Here is an 8854-nt window from a genome sequence, read left to right as displayed (position 1 = left end):
GAACTCCCCACGGCCCACCAAGAAAAACACCAGCACGAAACCCCAACACCACCCGGCGCCGAGCGGCGAGCTCTCCCTCCGGGTGAAGCTCTGCTGGAATGAGCAGCCCAGTCGCTGCACCATTTCGCCACTCTGTTGAGACTCGATCGATCTCTCCAGCAAAACCTCCTGCACCAGCAAAACTTCAGCCAACAGATTATAGGAGGATTAATCACCCCGCCCCCATGCTCCCGGCGTTCTGTGCCTCCCTCCTCCAAGTACAGTTAATCAAAGGACGTCCAGAGGCCCAAACCCCGCCTGCCTCTGTGACCTCACTTTGTGCTTAGGACACCACTCAGGTGTCACGTCCTGAGGGAACCTCTTCTGAGCCCCTCCGCCCCCAGCGTCTGCTCTGGGCCTGGGAGACCCCATCACCCCCGCCCCCACCCCACATAGCCCCATTGTGAGTCCGTGTAGCTGGCCTTGTCTGTTGACTTCTCTCCATCCCGGGGCGGGGGGGGGGGGGGGGGGGGGGCGGTTCAGGTGCCTGGGGTGGAGGGTGGAGGGGTGAGGCGGTGCGGGGCTCGGAGACCAGCCTCAGAGCTCCCCAGGCTCCTTAGACCCACTCAAGAACTTGCCAGTAAAATGAGGGACAATGTGCATATTGGAAAATTCAAGTCCAGGCAAGCTCCATTTCTTGAATCCCAAAGCGTTTATGTAAGAATTAAGGTTCCTGCGGAAGACGTGGAAAGCTTCATCTGCCTTCTCTGAGCCTTAGTTTCCTCAGCTGTTAAATGGGAGGCATGAGTCTCTTGCCCCTTGGGGTTAATACGAGCTGTTGTAAGTAAGGTTCAAGCATGAGGCTTGGCCTCTCTAAAAGCTGAACAAATATGAGCAAATGGTGTTACTGTTACTATCAAAATAAATGCAAATTGATGAATCTGATGGGGAAAACAGGAGCACCAGACGGGGAAGAAAGGAATCCTTTTATTTTGATGGATGAAATGCAGTAGGCTTCAATCAAGACTGCGATTTTAAGTGGGGGAGTGGGATAGGCATGAAAGAGCTAAAAAAGCAGTTCCCCCGGGGGAAATTTCTGCAGCTCAACCTCCACTGATGCTTATGTGGTATTTCACTCCGGGAAGGTACCAGCAGGGAGGGCGGGCAGCACCCTTGGCATTGCCCTATGGTGGCAGCATTCAACACATTTGACGTATGAGGAATCTGAAATCAGAAGGGGCCAGTCAGAAAGGGAAATGAAGTGCTGACCCACGAAACCACAGACAGGAGCCTGGAGGACATGAGGCTGAGGGAAAGAAGCCAGACATGAGAGGACCTAGATTGTAGGATTCCACCGTAGGACATGTCCAGAGGAGGCAAGTCGACAGAGGCAGAAAGCAAACTAGAGGTTGCTTAGGGCTGGAAGAGATGAGGAGAGTCGGTAGTGATAGCAAGAGGGGACAGAGTTTCTTTTTGAGGTGATAAAAATGTTCCAGAATGGACCGTGGTGATGGTTGCACATATCTCTGAATATACTAAAAACCATTGAATTCTACACTTTAAATGGGCGAATTGTATGGTATGTGAATTATATCTCAATAAAGCTGTTTAAAAAGAGGAAGACAACAAAAGCTTAGGCACCAGTCAGGGCCACACAGGCAGGAGGCTGCAGAGACATGACCAACCCAGGTCTCCACCTGCGGCCCTTTCCTCACTCGAGCCTGCTTCCCCCCATCTTCACGAACGACTCCCAGGCCTCAGCTCTTGAGAACGTCTATCCAAGGGCAGGGCCCACCTACCCATACCTCCCCCGACCAGAGCCCTGTTTTGAAAATGTGAGCCGATGATCCGTTTCCTAATCACATAAACAGTCTGAGGATGGTACCTTCTGGAAGCCCCCCACTTCCACCAGCCCCAGCTTATCTGATCTGGTGCAGACGACTATAAATAAACAGTCACAGACTGCCCTGTCTGGATGAGCCATTTTCCGAGATCATATGAACTTGCTTTTAAGTAGCAGCTTTTCACAGATCGGTTGCTATGAGGCACTTTATTAAAAACCACCCATTTGCAGCTAAAATCCAGCTCCAACCAAATCCAATTTTCATATCTACTGCTTTTTTAGACATAATGATCAGAACATCATTTCTGTTTCTATGGGGAAGAATGGATTCAAAGGGCTGTTTTTCTGTTTGTTCTCTCTTTCCTTACAGGCAGGTGGGCTATATGCATGTTCCAGGCTGCTGTTTGCCGTGGCCCTGGAGGACCTCACTGGAGAACAAATATTGATGCTTTGTTAGCGCACACAGACATTCTCGGCAATGCTGATTAGCGCTTGGGGCTGATCCGACCAAGGTCAGGGGCTTGTGCCCCCTCAAACTGCACCCATTAGCTTCTCTTAGAGGTAAAGTTTCTGCCTCAGCCCCTACCCCACCTCCCTCTGACTAACATATATTACTGACCATAGTGGAGATTGAATGGAATACATGGGTGGGAGGAAAAGGCGCTAGAGTGAAAACAAAGAACGTGCCTTTCCTGTAATGGGTCCTCAACACGACCTGTGCGTCATACAATCTTTTCAGAAGCCCGGAGACGACACGCCTGGCGGTGGGAGGGGGCTTTCCAGTCCACCAGCATGGACCCGAATGCTCAGGCCTCCCTGCCTCTAAGGCTTTCACCTTCCATGGCTTCAGAGGATCGCATGAGGTCAACACCAGCTAAGACGTGTGAAGCCCTTGACACAGAGCTCAGCAGAGACAGGATGCTCAGTCCATGGGAGCCATGATGATGATAATGATTATTAACATGTTCCCAAGGTGGCCTTCGTCTGCTAAGCGTCTTTTCAACTCTCTTTTTTCGTAAGTTGTCCTTTGGTTTAATCATTTGCAATGAAATAGATCAGGACTGATTTGAGTTGGAAGCTATCTCTCAGGCTTCCGTTTATCAAATCCTTCCTCCAATCCTTCTCCCCCTCTCCCGGATTTGAATACATATGCACTCATTTAATAAATATTTGCAGAGACCTACTGTGTGTCAAGCCCTTGCCGGGAAATTCAAATGAGCAGGAGCAGACCAAGCTGTAGGGCACACTTATCTCCTGGAGAAATTGGAAACAAACTGGGTCATAAATACGGTGATGAGATATATACCAGGTCCGCAGGAAGTGGGGCCTGTCTCTGCACTTGGGGGAGGGAGGGAAGGATCCACAGAAGTGGCCCCCAGAGCAGGGTTTTAAAATACAGAGAGGAGATGACATGGGAACCAAGGAGGGGAAAGATATGCTGCAGGAGGAATGTCCATCAGGAAGTCCAGCGAGTGGGTCTGGGGCTCAGAAGAGACGCAAGCACTGGCCTCAGAGATCTAGGGGCCACCGTGGGCTGCAAATCATGCGAGGGGCATGCTGGGAAGAGCCAGGCTGGAGGAAGGAGCATTAAGAAAATCAGGAGAGGTGCAGGCGAGGGGGTCTTCACGGCAGGAAGGTGAAGAGGTTTCCTTCCACAGGACGGACGACAACGGGGTTCTCCCGAAGGTGTTCTGCCATTCACAGACTCATTACTCGCTCCCTTTGCATTTTGAGAGGTGACTTGTGCAAGCCCTGACGTTTTCCTTTAGGGAGCCCTGATGGTCCTCTGTGCCCTCATTGTGCCCAACCAGCAGCACCGGGCGCCCTCACGATGGCCTTCACCCGAGCCAGGCTTCATTCAGAGAGCAGCCTCCAGACTTCATCATGGGGGGAGAAACAGCTCACTACTTAAAAAAATTAAAACAGTCAGTCATCAGGCTGAAATAAAACTCTCGCCTCCGCCAGCAACTTCAAAGTAGAGATTAAAGGCTGATCTTAAGACTTAAAGGCACCCAGCTGATGGCTTTGGGTGGGAGCCTGTTTCTGCAGAATTAATTCTAATGGCAATTCTAGAGACTGGTTATAATAATAGCACTCACCAGAGACACACTATGTACTAAGGTCTCTGGATGATAAAGTGGATGGAAATAGCTTATTTCCATCCCTAAATTCACTAACAGAGAGCAGTTAGCCAGGGCAAATCACGGCTAATGACGCTCGGTTGTCTGCGAATTCATTTCTGGACAGTACTGCCAGGAGCTAATGCATTTTTCAATGAAGAGGAGCGTCAAGAAATCTTGATGCTAGTGCGGACTGGTTAATCATTATATTTACATCGTCTCGGTGGGGTGAGGGGCCAGCTGGAATGTCCTCTGGGGTTAATGGACATTTTGGAAAATGTGAGAATGCAGCTTGGCAGGGCAAAGATACGTAAGCCATCTATTTCAACCCCAGGGGCCGAGGCGTTCTGCCTGTCGTCAGGACTGCTGAATTGCTGCTCGGTCATTTTGGAATTAAAAATGCATCTCCTCTCTGATTAGCAGAGTTCAGCTTCTTTTGTGAAACTTCTCAGACAGTTTTATTCCCTGGCTACCTCCACACTTCTTCTCAAATCTCTCCTCCAAGGAGAGGGGGTGTCAGGGCAGAATTGATTTGGCAGCTCAGCGTGAACGTGATTTATCGATAGCAGCGTGAGATCGTATACAAATTTGGCTTATCATTTTGATGTATTGGCCATACCTGATGATAAGGTGCGCACTACTATAAAAGTAAACTCACTGTGGCTCCTGAATGCCTTTTTTTTTTGGCTGCACAGCATTCCCGGGAATGATCGATAAGATGTTTCATTTAAGTACCGAGCAATCTAGAAACCGCGCAGGAGCACAGGCGCCAGGAAGCAGGAAAGCTTGAAATTAACAGGCGGCCATAGAAAGTGTAAGATTAATTTCATTTTCTTTTCTTATCTTATGCTCTCTTTTATGTCCTTCCCTACATAAAAGGGAGATTAATTAATCCAGGAACGATCTCTTTGTTGGCAATATTACATTATGTTTGACTACTTAATAGAAATCTGAACTAGAGCAAGGCACAATGCAAAGAGCGCATCCCGAAGGACAGAGGGAGAAGTCTTTTCTGAGCAGAGAAGGCAGATTCACAGCTGCTGTCAAAGGCCCGTGGCTGGGAGAGTGAAGCTAAGGCCACCAGGCATGCATTCATTCACGGATTCACCCACTCTGCAGACATTCCCTGACATCCACGGTGGAGCCGCCCTCCCTTCGCCCTTTGCTTAAGAAAACCTTTGGGCCACACCTGACCAAGTTTTTAGGGTGATTTGGAACCAATCTGAAATTCAGTTCCATTCAGTAAATATTTATTGAGCAGCAGCCATATGTTCAACACCATCCTGGCTGTGTGGGGAATATCAAAAGGGGTGAGCCATGGCGGCTGTCACTGAGGATCTCGCATCTAATTGGGGAGATGAGATATACACACAATACAAGGCAATTATGGAAATAGCACGTATTTAAATACCACTCTCCTGTTTACCCACATGCTCCTATCACTCTCTCATCCATTGTTGGAACCTCTCGACAACTCTGGGAGGGAGGCAGGGCAGATATGATGAGTCTCATTTTGCAAATGAGGGATTGGAGGCTCAGCGGGGTGGGGAGGATGGCCTCAAATCACCCAGCCATAAATGACAGCGGCAGGCTGCCAGCCAGGGTCCTCGACCATTCTGTGCTGTGTTTCAACTAATCAACTACACTGATTAAATGCCCAAAGAGGGGGCGCAGACGGCGTGCCGGAGGACCGCCGCCCCACCGCCCCTCAGCTGCCCTGGCGGGAGAAGCTGGCCTCACACGGGAGGAGAGCTCTCAGCCTGGTGCTGGGAGGGGATGCGTGACACTGATCTTGCCTTTGAATCCTGCCCCAGTTTTCCAGCAAGGACCCTGATGGTGACAGGGAACGGGGACCCCCTTCTTTGTAGTACCCCACTCCTGGAAGAATCCTGCCCAACCCAGTAGGAGGAGACTGGGCAGCAGGCAAACACAGGCCTTCTTGAAGACTGCCCCTGGGGCCAGGTGGCTGGTCCAAGAACGCTGGACATCGACAACTGGTGCTGATCACTTGCAGCCCCTGCTTTACCATGAGCGGCGAGCATCCATGGCAGGTTACTACGCCAACAAGGGCACAGATGATGCCTGAACCCAGGTCTCCCCAGAATCCGGCATGGGCACAGCAAGGGGGGCGCTCAGTAGGGACTTTCAGATGAGCACCTGAGCAAGGGAGCCTGGCCACCTTGCTCGTAGAAGGGCAGCTCACAGCCGCCCAGCCCGTCTTTGCTGGATCTCTCCTTCTGCTTCTCGTTCTGAGTTAGGACAGATGAAATCACTCCAACTCAGGCCCATGAACCACACGGATCGATGGTGAGGAATAAAGTTTGGATTTTTCAAAAACCTTCATAGCAGATGGCCCCAGGAGACCAATTGCAGGCTAAAATATGACAAGATTCCTAATTAAATGTAATTAAATAAGCATTAAGAGAGAGACTGATGCTCCTCTCCCCACAGTACAGCACTATGTGCCAAAGAATACAAAACTGAGCACGTCATTCTCTGGAAAAAACCGTAAAGATGATACAGCCCAACCCCCTAGTGACCCAGCTGGGGAAACTGAGAACAGAAGAGTTAGGAATTCAATAAGAATTTTTGGAGATGTGGGGCCAATGACAAAAAATGGATAGAAAAGTGGCCATTTTGGAGTCATGCTGTTAGCATCTAAAAGGTCCTGCCACTAGCATGCTTTGTGACCTTGGGCAAGTTACTTAACCTCTCTGTGCCTCTATTCTTCCTCTAGGCCAGCACCATCCAATAGAAATATAACTCGAGCCACATTTGTAATTTTTCATTTTCTAGTAGCCAGATTCTTAAACAGTAAAAACAAAAGTACAAAGCAAAAAGAATATAATTTAATAATACATTTTATGTAACCCAATGTGTCCAAAATGGTATCATTCCAGCATGTAATCAATATAGAAAATTATTGATTAAATAGTCACATTCTTTTTGTTTTTGGCCCTATGTCTGAAATCTGGTGTGTGTTTTACACTTACAGCTCCTCTCAACGTGGACCAGCTACACTTGAAGTGCTCAAGAGCCACACTCAGCCGGTCGCTACCTTACAGATGGCGCAGGTCCAGAAGATGGGCCTCAGAACTGAGTCTGACCTGTTGTGAGTTTTAAAATAAACAAGACGTGAAAAGCGCTTAGCAGCGCCCCTGAGTGTCCTTAGCACCCAGTAAATACGAGCTGCCATTATTATCAGAAAACCAATGTCCAAACAGCTCAATCAGAAAGGAGGACCACCATCCATGGCCCGAATTTACGACATTTTCTCGTTCAAATCCTTTCCACAGAAACGACCCTGCACACGGCTATTGGGGGGATTTCTTAAGTCTCTGGGTAAAGCTACGGAAAACAAATGGTGGCTCCAGGAGCTGGTCCTTAAAGCAATCGGTGAGTCCCAAGATTAAAATTCAACTGCAGCCAAATTCTGCTATAAACAGCTTCCCTCCACCTGGGGTCCGGGAGGCGGGCAGATGCAGTCCCCTCTCCTGGGCATCCACCCATGAAAGCCCCGCCTCACGGCATCACCCAAAGCTGTCAATTACCCGTCATGCCCGCCCGGCTCCCAGCTACAGCAGGCTTTTACAGTCCGTCTGTAAGGCGCTCTCAATTTGTGGCCGGACCTTCCTAAGGCTTGTTCTTACCCAGCAATCCAAATAAAAATAGTGCTATTGATCACAAAGGCATCAATAACGTCAGCCCTAAAGCTACTCGTGCACATTTTTAATTGTCCTGTCCCTTTTTATATCTTTAAATATCACCATAAGCTTCTAGGAGACAGGCTTCCTCTCCTTGGGAGGGAGGAAAGCGCTCTCCCCGCTCAGCTGAAAGCAGTCGGGACTGTACCTCACACTGTTAATGATGGCGAGGTCCCTTTTCGTGAAGAAGAAAATAAACCACCGGCTGACCCCACTTTGGGCCCGGTGTTAGAACGCAGAGGAAATGCTTTCCCATTACGCCTAATTTCTCATTGTTTTCCCGACTGGTTCACATCCCAGCAATTATGCTTCATTTGCTGGAACAGAGAACAGTAAAATGCCCAGCTGGTAGGCAATCCCCCCGTGATTAAAGCATGGGCCGATCAGAAAGCTGACGTCCAATAGATTAATCAAGAAATAAGGAAGGAATGCCTGTGTTTGATGCTTGTGAATCTGCACATGTGGATCTCCAGATGTTTCAACTTAATTTTTACCGCCATAAAAACTAAGAAAGAGAAAACGGGAGTGATGCCAACAGCCAGGCAAACGCCCCCAGCAAAGCGACCATTCGGCAGCCTCTGGAATCTTCTTCTCATGTCTGGTGGAAGGCAGGCTCCTCCCCAGAGCCGTAAGCAGGGCCTTCCTGGGGCCTCTCGAAGTGTGTGCAACGTGGAGAAAAATTATCGGCTCCGAAATTTGACAAGAAAGCAGCAAAATCAAAATTAATAAATGCTTCATTAAACGCCTGCCAAATACAGCAATGAGGCCTCCTCGGCGCTTGTTGGATGCAGTATTCACGATGCGGTCGTCATAAAAACTTCATTACATTTGAGAAAACAGCTACGAGAACTCCTAAGGATGCTATTGGTTGTGGGGGGAATCACAGGTAATTCCGACTTTGATGAATTACCCACCACCAGATAATTTAAGAAGCTGAATCATTAAACTCCTTTCAAATATTTTTACTGCAAATAAATTGTAGTTAAACTAAAGTGTGGGTGTGTTTTAATTTGTTTGAGACGATGGGAGCGAGGCCTCCAAATGGAAGACTGCCTGGAGCTTACCAAGGGCTTACAGGAGCTTAAGTCTGCATCCTCCAGATGCTACCCGTGGGCTGGGGGCCCTGCTCCCTCACACCTGAACAGCTCAGGTAGTGCAGGCCACCTGTAGGGACCGAGGGGCTCTCTCAATGAAGGCCATCTCCACGG

At 49.0% G+C, this 8854-nt stretch overlaps 1 long non-coding RNA gene across 1 annotated transcript; it reads left to right on the top strand.

The window, feature by feature from the left end:
* Positions 1-350: 350 nt before the first annotated feature.
* On the top strand, positions 351-8638 carry LOC139078144 (uncharacterized). Its single transcript, XR_011530946.1, has 5 exons — positions 351-442; positions 2193-2383; positions 2562-2837; positions 4638-4756; positions 6938-8638. It is a non-coding gene; the product is annotated as an uncharacterized lncRNA (long non-coding RNA).
* Positions 8639-8854: the final 216 nt, after the last annotated feature.

This window comes from Equus przewalskii, chromosome 21 (assembly GCF_037783145.1).
Source record: "Equus przewalskii isolate Varuska chromosome 21, EquPr2, whole genome shotgun sequence".
Lineage (NCBI taxonomy): Eukaryota > Metazoa > Chordata > Mammalia > Perissodactyla > Equidae > Equus > Equus przewalskii.
This window is presented reverse-complemented; position numbering and strand designations above follow the sequence as displayed.